Here is a 14012-nt window from a genome sequence, read left to right as displayed (position 1 = left end):
TGATGCCAGCAAAACACAAGAGCACTAGGCTGCAGCAGGGGCGTAGAGGGATCAGGAGTACCTCAAGCCAGCATCGCTGCAGAACATCGTGTATCAAAGCATGAGAGAAAGGCAAGGAGAGACCGATCCACAGCGTCTACTTGGTTGTCATCCATCTAGCCAGAGAAGGTGCATAAGGGATTGTAAATCCATTAGATTGAATGTTGTGATAAAGTCTGTTTCTTGCAGTTTTCAAATGCGTGTGTCATACAGATAAACAGATGGAAAATAAACTTCACTGAGAACAGATAAAGGTGCTTTTTTTGTTGTTTTGTTTTCTTTTTTCCTACTTCAAACCAAACGTTCTGGATTCACAGCTCAAGATTTTCTTCAACCTTTCCCCACCCTCCTTAGTCTGAGACACAACTTTTCTGTATTCAGAGAAAAGCCTCTATTTCAAGGAAAAACACCTAAAAAGAAGATCTTAAATAATTTTTTATCTCTGATCTTTAATTAGGATTGGGAATAGAATTAGAAAAGGAACAGACGAGTGTTTAGACTGTTCAGCTGGCTCAGAAAAACACAACAAAAAAGCCCAAACAAACAACAAAACCCTACTCTTCACCTCTCTCATATCTTTAGATCACCACAGCTATACTACCACTTCCCCCCCCCCCCGCCCCCCTCCTCCTTTTAAGTGTTCAAGGTTTGGTCTGGTTTGTTATGGGCTACTTGGTAATCACACAGTAATCTCTCTTACTACCCGGGCAAAGGAGTACGCAAGTTAGAAACTGAAGATGCAGCCTATGAAAATTCATACCTTGGGTTTCCAACAACCATGTTCAATATTCACAGAACGCAGATCAGTGACAGGATGAAACGCAGAACCATAATGTGTAATTCACTGAAGCAATCTATGCCGCTAAGGATGCTTCCACTCTCTGTCCCCTGCCCTGCCACAAATTATTGCCCCAGAGTAGAGGCAACACTTGTGTTGCCACCATCCCACTGGCATTAATATACAAACCCATACTGAGATCCCACGAGAGTTCCTACAACCAGCCAAAACGCAGGCACATGCTCTTCTCCAACAGCTCTGCTACAGCAGCAGACAGAGGTAGAAAGCTGGAGGTATATATGTCTTAAACTGCCACGAATGACAATTGACAAGGCTCAGCTATTAGAGCCTTAATTCTCTTCACTTATCCAGCAACACCACTAAAAAAATCAATGCAAGTCTATAGTGCAAGAGTTACTTCTAATTAATAAAGACAGTAAATTCAAGCGGCCTGTCTAGCAGCTTGCCTCCCTTTAAGGTACCTTAGAGTTACACCATGCCAGATTTAGAATCCTGTGGAAATGTGAACAGCTGCAAGAAATATAAACTGCACTAGTTTTATGCATGATTTGTTCTGATCTTCAGTAAGTCTCTTCTGTCATTTGCACCTAAAGCATGGAATCTAACTCCATAAATCATCTAACATGATGGACCTGAATAAAAAGTCTTAAAGAAAGAGAATAATCCCAATCAAATAAAATAAATTTAAAAAAAAAAATTTAAAAAATCAAATGTCATGCTTCAAACTGAGTATATACTTGAAGGTCCAATTGTACCAGTCACACTGGTACAGAGAACTTCATGTATTAGAGGACCAGCCCTGGTTACAGAAACATTTTGGCTTTTGACTTGCTTTCTGTAAAGCTGAATTGCTACTTGCATTCATAGTTATCCTCCCTAAGTAAGCAAGCAAAGCACATCCAGTCCTCTTATTTACATTTCAGCAACTCCTATGTTTTTGCACTTACGTGATTCTGTTTGGAGGATGGAGCACACACACGTGAAAAGTAAACACATGAGATTTCATACCTGTATTGCATCATTCAATTTTCTATGCACTTTCCCAGAAAGCAAATACAGCAGTTGCATTTGTATGCAAAAGTCACCGCAGGCTGCAAGAGATGCGGAGTGTATTTTAATGTAACCTCACCGTGGATGAGAAGCCCAGCGCAGCAGGGATATGGCACATTCTCAGTGCACTCTGCAGTCCCGATGCACTAAGACCCTGCCAGAAAGGAGTTCTGTTCCCTTCCTGTTTGTTTGCCTGGGTTTCTACTAAAGGAGAAAATTAAAAGAAAAGGAAAAAAGAAAAGGGGGGGGGGGGGAAAGGTAGTTCAGCTAAGGAATATACCAAATCCACAAAACAGATACTGTTATCCCTGCTAAAGAAGTTCCACACTTCAGTTCAGCCTTTGGCTCTTGAGATCTCTATTTTGATCTCCAGTTCGCTGAAGCCAAAGCCCCAGTTCTGTTCTGAAAACATCACCTCAGTTCTTTTTTCATTTTCTGCAACTACAATAAAGCAATTTTGACTGAAATGGGACTTCCAAAACTAAGTATAACACAGAAAAGAGAAAACACACATGAAAGATGTATACCCTCAAAGGGAGAAAGTTTTGATGGTCTATTACTGCTTTAAAGACATGATTGTAAAATATACTAGAAGAGGAAGAAGTATTATTCAAAGCCCCTCTCTACTTATAAATGTACCTATTGGAAAAAATGTTAATACCAATTTTAGAGAATTTAAAAAATAAACCTGGAAAGAATGCGTTCTACATATCCTGATGACATTTCTTCAACCAGGGGTTTTCATCTGTTCTGTCTTGATAAGGCAGGTAAAGTCCCAGTTTAGCTTACAAAGGGCAGTAGCCCTTTTTACTTTATTTAACCTGAAGTGAAACCTGATGGAAAACATTTCAGACATAATAAGGCCATAAGCTTCCTCGTATCCACTACAAAATTTTTATTAATCTAAGCAACGTTGCTTTCTCTTAACCAATAATTAAAAAAAAAAAAAAAAAAAAACAACCACCACCAAACATACAGGGCAAAAATCCAGTCTTATCAACCCTGCAGAAATGGACCTCAGCCATTCTTAGATACGATACCTTCAAAACAAAAACCCCCTGTTATCCAAACTAGTCGTGCTCAGAGTTTTTTTTCAAGCATATTCTTACTGAACAGTGGAACAAAAGGCTATTCTGAAGGCACAAGGGATTAGAAAATTTGAAGATGTTAATGTTTAGATTACCAGGGGAAAAAATACACACGCACATTTTTGAGATACATCCTAAGCAATCACAGCACTCAAGAAAAACACAACAGTAAATTAGGCTGCAACTTCACATCTTCTACACTGTCAAAACCAACCACTATACATATCATTCCTGTCAGCAAAAATAAAGACAGATGGTTGCAGAAAAAGACACTCTACATAACAACCATAACCTTTAAGCACTGATGAATCAAAATATTTACACTCTTCATCTCTCTATAAGGCTCATTCTCTACAATTAAACTTCTTCTAAATTACTGCAGCATATTGCTACAGAAATTTTGGCAGAACACATTCTCAATTTACATAATTGTTCAGAGTAGTGACCTAGCTTAGAGAAAAATCATACATTTTCAAGTATTATTGATGTTCTGAAGCCTCCAATTCGTTTTACTCATCACCATTTACATATTTTGTTGCTTTCTTATCCCAGAGAAATCTCCGACTGCTGATACAAAAGTCAATAGCTTCCCATTGGCATGAGCGCGAATGGAATTGGCATGGCATGCACTACTGGGACTTTGTTTGAAGTGACACCTTAAATTCAGCAAGGTAACCGAGAGACATATTCTGAAGTTAGCGATGTATGTAGGTGTATATAGACCCATCAGTACTACCCCAGTTCCCAAACAGTATCTGCCTTTTGAGTGACTTAGCTGTCCCCTGGCAGCGTGGAGCACAAAAGGTATTATAGTCCAGCTGCCTCGTGCGCGCAAAACCTCTTCCAAAGAAAGGAAGCCAAACGTTGCTGGTCCACAGAAAGTCTGGTAAGGGACTTCAGTGTCAAAACTTAGCTACGTCCAAGTTTTTCCATAGCTTAAAGGGTAACCAAAATACAAATCTGATAAAATCTTGACAGAACATTTTTTCCAATCCCATTCTTGGCCAGGTAACTTGGCAGTCAATAGTGCAACGTTCCTCCATGCGTGCAGGAACTCACAAAGACTGTGGCCTAGGACACAGACTAGCACCTGCCTGCAACATGCTGCAGCTCCTTTCTCTCCTTCCTTAGATATTTCCCACCCTGTAAAGGCCAGGCAGATTTAGGGTGGCCAGTCCACGTGGGAACACACAGAACCAAGAGTTTCAAAGCTCTCCTGCTCTCCCCGTGCAAACTGCCAAGCTCCATCATCATTGCTTCGTTTTCTCCCACAGTTGTCTCTTGTCCCTGGAATTTCGTCTCGGACTCAGCAGGAACACCACCCCACAAATTCTCTCCTAAGCATGTCTCTTCTCAAATTGAAGACTGTAACTGTTTAAAGCCCAAAATTGAATCAGATGTAAATTCCACCCATGAGCCAACACACACACAAAAAAAAATTGTTTAAAAAAAACCCCAAAACTGTGAAAAGTATCCATTCTTTACTTTTCTTCAGAGGCCAGAATTTGATAGTAAAATTCAAAAAATCTCTCTAAAATCAAGTTAATAAAATCCTGTAAAATAAAAGCATCCCAGCTACAATCACACACCCTTTCAAATGGGTAAACACATGGAGTGACTGAAGTAACATCAGACCTCATTTGATCTCATAAGTCGTCAAAAGGACTCAGTTAGAACACAAATAAATTAAGATTTAGAAAGTGCGTTTTCAAGGATCCTACAAGTGATTGGCTATTAAGCCTAGTTCTCAGATAATTCAAGAAATTGAACAACCAGTTTGTAATTTTTATGAGGAATAAAGAAATAGATTTTAAAAAATCAACTTCTAAAAATGTGTGAAGAAAACCTTTGTAATTTTCAGCCTTTTAGCACTGTTTCTCTATCTCCAAAGAAGTGAGACAGAAAAAAAAAAGAAATTATCATTTGAATTTTTGTTTCCCAATCAGTTTTGGAGTAATTGAAGTCCTCAGAGAACACAACACACTGACGAGTGCCATACGAAAGTCCTACATGGATGAGAAATACAAAGGATAATTTGTTACACTAAAAAGAACTGAAATGAGTCAACTACGTGGTTACTGTAGGTGAGCATAATTACAGTGGATGACAATTATGTTTGGCCAGTTTCTCCTGATAACACTGTCAACTGTTCTCACCCGAGTGTTTAAATTAATTTCATTTTTCACTTCATCCAATTCCATTTCTAGTCCAATTTATAATCATCACTTCCCCATACTAGCATGGCATTAAATTACCGTCATTCTTGGCCATTAAGTCAATCGTATTCTATTCAGCAGAGTCGATCAAAAACACCACAGCAGCACCATGAATTTCATATTGAATACATTCCTTTTTGCTGTGTTGTAGAAGCTGATCATCAGTGTCAGAAGCTACATGATGTCAATTTCTGATTTTTCAGGCAGAAGCAACACATTATGTATCAAAAATGGAGATAACAAAAAAATGACTTTTTTCTTTTTTTTTTAAATGAACACCGCATTTTCTCTGGTCAAAACCCGCTCATTTTACTTTGAGAGTACCCACTGAAGAATAGGCCTACACAAGTCTAGATTTCCATCTGCTACCGATGTTTCACCCATACTTCTCCTTACTGTGAACTGCTAATTTATTGCTCCCCTTAATAGAAAGGGAACAATCAGAGAGAAAAAACACAAAATAAAATCACCTTCCCTGATGGTACTCGAATTTCTTTGTGTTCAAATTCAAATCCTGAGCCAAATTCACTTACACATTTAGCAATACACAGTACATAGACTTTTTAACAGGACTTGCCATCTCAAACACAGCCATTTGTGTCCTTCTTACTGAGAAGATAGACCCAAATAAGATTACAGCTCAACTAGAAAATGCCAGGAAATCCTGAGTTTGTTGTCTGAGGCAAGATTCTACCCTATTTGTTCAGGACCAATTTGAAGTTCAGTCACTTCCAAACTTGCCTTCAAAAAATATCTCCAGAAATTTATTTTCTGCAGTCATCTTTACTTTTAGAATATCACATAGTTTTCTAGCAGTAAAGACAACGATTAATCTCATATTCTGTGTGGTTCATATAACACACTGATCTATAAAGTGTTAAATAAACACCACCTCATTTTCCGTATTAAAACTCCTTCTCTAAAAGCATGTGCTTTGAATGGAAGATATACCTGCAAATCTAACTGGATCATTTCTGAAGAAACCCTGATGCGACGTCTTCCCCCCTTTAAATATTAGAAATCCTGTTTTCCCCACATCTGCCAACTCAATAGCTGCCCAAATGCACATTTTTTTCATGCATGCTTACAGAGGAAAAAAAGGGGACTTTTGTCGCTCAATAAATCACGATCCTAATGATATTTCTTATAAACAGTGTAATCACCTAAAAAAAAAAGACCTTATGCTTTACGAGGCGTTAATTGGTATGACTGCATTATTTTTAGTGTCCTACTAGAACAAGGTCTTATTATTCCCTAACAGTTTCTCAGACTACCCATACCTAGCTTAGTACTTCATACATAATAACTGCAAAGTGCTCTACAGATACTGTCAAATTATTCACAATCTGAAAAGCAGACAAAAGATGAAAGGGGTTTTTTTGGAATGCTTTAAAAGTTAAGTAAAAATTTCTCTCTAACCAGTTGTAAACTCGAACAGAACAAAGAGATCTGACTGAGTAGCTATATATTGATAGGTTTTTAAGCATCTGTGGTAACTATATTTTTGTTCAGCGCATCACTGGATTTCTGTACACTCTGGTTAAACAGTAAACTTGGGTTTTGGATAAAAACTCTAAAGAATTGTTGAACAGCCCTCAGAGGCCTTACCCCTGCCAACTGCTTCACGCAGGCAGATCCCAGAATCAACAGGAATTGGCAAGGCTACAATAATTCCTCACCCTTAGTGCTACAGTTAACAGGACTGTGGCCTCTGGGTCTACTCTTGATCTTTTCGTAACTGAACGAACGCTGCCATTACCACTTACACAAGACTAACCCCCAACTTGCTTCTGAAACATTCGTAAGAGATCCTCCTACCCCTACAAAACCAGACAAATTTATAACAAGCTTTAAAAAAAAAAAAAAATGCATTCCCATTATTTGCTAAGATCAACGTCTGCAGTTTATCTCGCCGTGCTGTTTCAACCTGTAGCTCTGTTTCTTTGACATTTTATTATAGCGTATGGTATAATACAGCCAAGTATACTGTTCCCCAGTGTTTGTGTGTGACAGTAATGTATATCAACTGTCAGTGGGACTCTGCCAGAGACCGTACACAGGAGCCGGCTTCGCTCCGCAGGCTGAATTCACCCTCCATCCATGCCCAGGCAGACTGGCACCAACCTGCAGCATCGCAGGAACCACCGCTTTTTTGGGGGGAAGAATTGCTCCAGATCGACCAAATGGGAAATCCAGGGCTGAGAACCGACCGAGCTAGGTATGCAACCACCTGAGCGGTGGCACCTCTTCAATTTTGCTACAAATTTAATTTTCCAGCAATCAGGGTGCCTAGCTCCTGACAGCTCTGGCGTATTTCAGTACTGGAGAGGAACAAGAGCTTGTTTTTGTCACTCAAACGAGCGGCTTCAGGTCTGGAGAGAGGAAGAAAACGGCCCCTACGAAGTGAGGAGACGCATTTCAGCGCCCGTTTCGAAGCAGCAGAGCCATGTTTTAAGACGCCGCCACACACCGGGCACCTGGAGCACGTCCCCACACAACCCCGCGGGGAGCGGGACCCGCAGCCACCCCCCTCAGGCTCCGGCTCGTCATTTAACCCCCCCCCACCCCCCTTCCCCTTCCCGCCGCCTCCGGAGTCACACCGAGCCGAGGGCCGGCGGGACCGTTGAGGCGGTTGCCAGCCGTTACCCAGGGACGCCCCAACGGTCGGAGCTGCCGTTTGAACCGTCTCCCCGGCAACGAGCGGTGCTGAGGCGACGGGCCGCTCCCCCCGCCCCCCGCCGCCTCGCCCGGCCACCCGGTCCCGGTTAGGTAACGGGAGCGGCGGGCGCCGCCTCAGGCCCGGCCGCTCAGCTCACCTCGGGGCAGGTGGCGGCCGCCTTTCCGCCCCGCTCCCAAGGCAGCGGGGGACAGAGCCGCGGGGAAGAAGCTCCCGCGTCGCCAACCCGCCGGTCCCGGCTGTGCGGCTCCGGTGCCCGAGCAGGAGGAGCTTCACCGCCCCGCCCAGTGCGCAGCGGCGGCCCCGGAGCGGCAGGGCCGCACCTGCCGGAGGAGGGGCCGGGCCTGGGCCGGGTTGAGGCGCGGGATCCTCTCGCCGGTTCTCGGTCGCTCCCCGAGGCGTTGGCAGGGGAGCCGGCGTCCACCCTGTCCCCGGGAGGCGGTCAGCGGCCGCCAGTAGCGTCCCACAGGCTTCCCGCCCGCCGGAGCCGCGGCCCTGCGGGAGGGAGAAGGCCTGGGCAAGCCCTTGAAGTAGCGATAAGTTTGTGGGCAGAGCACCTGTGAGGCGGGATCCGCACGGGGGCGGCGGGGTCAGGAGGGTTGTCAGCCCGGGGGGAGTTGGGAAGGAGGATTTTAGGACAAGAAATGGGGCTGGAAAGGGAGAGGTCTCCAGAAGGGCAGGCCCACTGCAGGGTCAGGGCCTGAGCGCTAGATCTGGGATATTAAAGCGTCAGACCTTTATTATCCTATTAAGGATTCTGATGTAGCTTTTTAAAAACCTTATTGTTAGAGTGAGGAGGGACACCTCTCTGAGATAAAGCTGCTGCACGCAGGCATGCTGCAGTCATGTATTTTTCCAGATGCTGTCTTTGCAGGGTCACGGTTCTCGGCTTTGCAGCGGGGCTCGGTAACAGCACTTTTCTTTCAATCTCACCTCATGGAACTGTGAGGTGGTGGGAGCTTTTCTTCCCCCACCTTCTAACTGATCCCATGATTGTGAAGAACACTGAGGAGAATTAAAAAAGAAATCTAATGATTAGTGAGCTACTTATACAGTTTAGCAAGCTTGGACAGTGCTTGAATATATAGGAGGAAATAGTGTTTTGAGAATTGCTTGGAGCAGCTCTAGTTTTGAGCAGAGTCTGCATCTTGCTACTGGATTTTCTTTGGAGTCAGTTCCTGTTTTCTTATCTGTACATTTAATACAAAAACAGTACATCCCAAAAATCTCTGCCTCCATCTCCCATATACCTACCTATAAAATTCTACATACATACGTATCACGTCAGAGTTCAAGCTTTTTCAGATGACAATTCCCTAAAACACTTTTCAGAGTGTGGGTCGTTAGTTAAGCCTACTGACAGATGAGCTGTTCTGTTTTAAGGTGTCCACATCTAGAAATAACACAATTCCTCATCTGCAGAGCAGACAGTAAGAAAGAGCTGGAAAGTCACTTCAGAGAGTGCACAGCACCAGATGTGGTGTACGATGCCTTGTATCGAATATTAGAAAGTCACAGCGATTGATACTGAATTTTTTTAAAAGTCTCTCTTCTGGAAATCTATAATGAAGAGCTCTTTGACCTTCTGAATCCTATTCCCAATGTTGGAAAAAGACTTCAGATGTTTGATGATCCCATAAACAAGACAGGTATAAATGTGATAGACTTGGAAGAAATACCTGGACACAGCAAAAATGAAGCAGACCAAAGCTTGGAAAGAGGTGCAGCAAAAAGAACTACTGCAGCTACTTACACAAATGCACATTCCAGTTGTTCCTAGCTTGTGTTTTCTGTTACCATCCATATGAAAGAAACCACAGCAGATGGACAGAAGCTTGTTAGAACTGGGAAGATAAACTGGTTCATCTTGCAGGAAGTGAAAACACTTCTATTTGGGCCAGTTGATAACAGAGCTTGCGTAGCTGGAAATACAAAGTAGTCTGTTCTGACTGGAAAAAGAGTTATTACTGCTCTTGTGGAAGGAGACACAGAGAATCTTAACTTAGAAGAATCCTTCAGTACTCTCTTGGAGAACAACCAAGAACATCAATAATTATCACAGTTTCTCACACATATATAAATCTTGAGGAAACACAGAGTACACTGAAGTGTGCTCACAGAGCAAAGAACATAATGAATCCTGAAGTTAACCAGCACCTGCCAAAAGGAGCTATTATTAAGAGACTGAAGAGACTGAGCATCTAAGAGGAGACCTTGCTGCTACAGAAGAATCAAATTGAGTCTGTATTTTGATTGAAAATTCATGAAGGCCTTAGAGGAAAGCTGACAATTCAGGATGAACAAGTTGCAGAGTGCATTGACATAACCAGTGCCATGGAAGAAGAAGTGAAAACAATCACTAAATCATTCACAATTAATAAAAGCAAAGCTTAACAACAAAACCAGATCAAGGAGAAAGAACTGAAACACAGACAGATCTGCAAGAAAACAAGGTTCCTCTGGATGAGAAAGAATATGTGGTTTCAGTTTGGGAAAACACCAAATAAAAGCTTCGTGGCACAGCTAGCTATTTGGTTAGTACTGTTAATACAAAAGATGTAGCTATGCAAAACGGGATCATAAGAATGCTGTTGATCAACACAGTGCCATTGTCCAAATGCATTTGCAGGAGAAATGGAATGTTCTGTTCAACAGAACACCAGATTCAGTTAGTGAGAACAGTCTGAAGCAGCAACAGATGTTGACATCTTATGCATATTTTATAGGTGGCCTCCTATTTACCAGTTGTTCAGCAAATATATTTGCATTAGTTGTATCATCTTTTGTCTCTGTTTAAAAATTGCTGACAACTGAACTTTCTTATATATCTGAAAAAATATGCCAAATAAGACTCTGCCATTTGCTAGTAAAGCTGAGCTGTTGAGGTTGACCGAGGAGCATATCTGTAGATTAGGAAGAGCATTAAATATCTTGACACTCATGGTGGAAACTGTCTTGGAACTGAACTGGCAGCTTCAGAGTAACACAAGGAAACATTCTGCTGTGGCTGATGAGATGGAGGGTCACAAAAAGGAATTAATATCTTCTTAAGAGGTCTCTCTCACACTATGAAAAAATCACAGGAAGAAACAGTGGGTTTTTTCAGCTGCAAAGTACTGTGAGAATTTTAGAGAAGAACTAGAAATGGCAAGGTTTGTATATACAAAGAACGCACATGAATTAGTGTCCTCACTGCAAAGCCAGCTGGAGCTGTTGGCACAGGACATACAGAAGCTGGTACACTGTCAAAAAATGGAAGTTTGAAGACCACCATCACTGCTGGGCAAAAAAATGTTTACCTGGAAACTATGGACCTAGTCAGCAGTAGAACTTCTGCTTCAAAACAAATTTATTGCATCCCTGGATAATTTCTTTCAAGAGTTCAAGGACATAAATAAAGAAGATGCTGGTGGAATCCATTTTCTGTTCTCAGCAACTTCTTAACAGTCTCACAAATGTGTCTCAGGATACTGGTAAACGGAGTGAATTTAAAACTGCTCAAATCTTTAGCTTCATGGATCAGTAGCAGTCCTCTGTCGGCAACGAGAAACAGCAGCTTCATTGTTTACAATTGAAAACAAGTTTTATGATTGAGATCAGTATTTTGTATTGGATATTTTGTTCTGCATCAGGTTGCAGGAGACGTGGTTTGGAACTACCATATTGTACAAATAGATCCTACAATAGATTTTATATATATCAAGAATACAAATAGTCTTTTGTGTTCAAAGATCCTTGGCATACTGCTGGCACTAAAAAAAACTAATTGATGATTTTAAAAGCATTGGAAGTCACCCATGAGAGCTACAAACTGGTGGCCTATGCTGACCTCATAAAAAGGAAGATTATGTCATGTTGTTGCCAGCCGCGTTCAGGGTCTCCACATCCTTGCTCTCATTTAGAGGTCTGACTGAATGTCTGCTAAAAAAAGAATCTTCTTATCGATTTCCAGTATGTGCTCACTAAAAGCCAGTCGATAAGAACTTATTCAAAGAATGGACTTGTCCTATAGCTATTGGAAGCTGGGAGCTAGACAGCAAGCAATTCTATGTAACAGGGAAATGTGATGGATTTATGTGTTTTGTACAGCTTCTCTCAAGAACAATAGTGAATTGTGGCTTGTGGCATTTACAAAGTGCATCACTGTCAAAGGGACAGAAAAATTAACCTTAAATACAGACTTGTTGGGTTCTTTTATTCTATATATATATTAAAGCTTATATTGCTACAAATATACTCCCTTAGATATTTTTTATAAGTCTGACTTTAGAGATTGGCATCAGTGTAATTTCTTTATCACTGCAACATATGGCAGTCTTCCCTCCTGCCAAAACATGGCCATGTTTCAGCCTCAGGGTACAGCTGGGTTGAACTTAAAACTGAGACTGTTTTCAAACATTGATACAGAATTTTATTTTGCTCCTCCTGACACCACAAAGGAAAAGTAAATTCAGAATTCCTGTCCCCAGAACCTCTAAGAATACTACAGTGGTTCCAGTCACGCTAGGAAGTGTTTTTTCCTTCTATTTTTTTTATAACATCCAAAGTGATAACGAATCACTGCTGTCTCAGGATCGTGTATCACTCAGCTGTCTACATGGAAAACTTCTTCAGTTCACATCCCGGCAGGGACTTGCAAGATTCTGAATCTTATGGTGACTTATGGTGAGTTTCCCACATAACCATCAGTTATAGCAATCTCTGTTCGTGTGCAATCAATGATTCCGTAAACCTTCTGTTCTCAGAGGCTCTTTACAACTCATCCGTACTTAACCCATCATTTCCTCTTGGAGTGCTCTTCCTGATTTGCAAAGCTGAATGCAAACCTGCCGTACGGATGTGTGTTATCTCAACGTGCTGAAAATTAACTGGACAAACACAGCCAAATCCTGGTTACATTTGAAAGTATAGCAAGCACCGCTATTTTGATTAAAACCATAAAAATATCAAATGCTACACTAAGTTCTGAGCTGTTTGCTCAGCTGAGCATTTTCCAGATCACATGGCAGTACCGCAAGCATCTAAAGCAAACAAACAGAATAAAGGTCCAACATTAGAAAAAAAAATTGGAAGAAAAAACAATATCTGCAATGCCACTCTCTAACCTTGCAACTGGAGCTAGAAGAAAACCCACAAGTGACTTGGGTTTTCTGCTTATTGGTGGAGCTGACAAGCACCAATTGCACGACAGCACCTGCTTAAAAGAAGCCCAGCGGGCAAAAGAAAATTAAAACAGGTAAGGGAGTAACTGTTCCCTTCTCAGTAGTGGATATATAAATAGTAGTGTTAGCTATAACATTGGAGCTGTCTAGGTTACTGCTTTGACCTGGTTCTTTCATTCAGAACAGGTTTAGTCAGATGAGGTGACATTCGCTACAGGAGGAGGAAGGAAGCTTCCCGACAGGTAGCAGTGTAAATAAGGTCCTGTTTTGAACCTTGCAATGCTTCCTCTGCCACGCACGTTGTTCTGAATACAGCTCTGGGTGCAGCACTTAACGTTACAGAAAGGAAAAAAGGAAGTCAAGGTTAGACAGGAAACTAACAAAACAGTTCTCTAAGCAGCCCCTGTAGTACTGTTGGCAGGTAAACTGCTGGCCGCTGAAAGTTAACAATTCCTTTATTCCTCCATCTCCCTTTCCTAGATCCCCTCTGCTCCCAAAGAACAGTTGAGCGTGGCTCAGCGGGAGGCTGCTTTAAACAAAATCATTCTCCACTTCTGAAGTGTTGAAATCAAAATAGTCTGGCACGTTAGATGTGACAATCCACAGCTTTTATTTCTGTGAAGTAGGAGGTGTATTTCTAACATCAAGCAAGCATATTTTACTGCCAGCACTCTGAAAGTGTAGTTGCTGCGTTTAGCATGTGGCTGCGGCAAGAAGGGCTGGAGGCTCCAATGTACGAGAAGTTCTGTGACCAGAGGAACGGGACCACAGAATGGTTGGCAAAGGAAGAGCAGGGATAGAGCCTCGGGGAAAATGGTCAGGAAAAGGGAGAGAGACCACGCACTCGTGGCAGCGCTTTTTCCACTGTGATAGATGATGTGTATATAATGCTTTACTGAGCCTGGTGCAAGCCTTGGCGCTGCCGCTTTGCTAACAAAAGCATAGTACTACAGAGCACTTGGCATGCCTTTGTTTTCAAAA

The 14012-nt window shown here is 41.9% G+C and overlaps 1 protein-coding gene and 1 pseudogene across 1 annotated transcript in view; one reads left to right on the top strand and one right to left on the bottom strand.

The window, feature by feature from the left end:
* Positions 1–8127, bottom strand: part of KLHL32 (kelch like family member 32) — a 122831-nt gene extending 114704 nt beyond the window's left edge. Inside the window, exon 1 of the mRNA XM_074150388.1 lies at positions 8009–8127. The gene's annotated coding sequence lies outside the window, so the exon portion shown is untranslated. The remainder of the gene's footprint in view (positions 1–8008) is intronic.
* A 1282-nt stretch (positions 8128–9409) lies between these two features.
* LOC141466737 (kinesin-like protein KIF11) lies at positions 9410–11584 on the top strand (annotated as a pseudogene).
* Positions 11585–14012: the final 2428 nt, after the last annotated feature.

This window comes from Numenius arquata, chromosome 7, assembly GCF_964106895.1.
Source record: "Numenius arquata chromosome 7, bNumArq3.hap1.1, whole genome shotgun sequence".
Taxonomy (NCBI): domain Eukaryota; kingdom Metazoa; phylum Chordata; class Aves; order Charadriiformes; family Scolopacidae; genus Numenius; species Numenius arquata.
The sequence above is the reverse complement of the archived record's forward strand: the minus strand, read 5'-3'. Positions and strand labels throughout refer to the sequence as shown.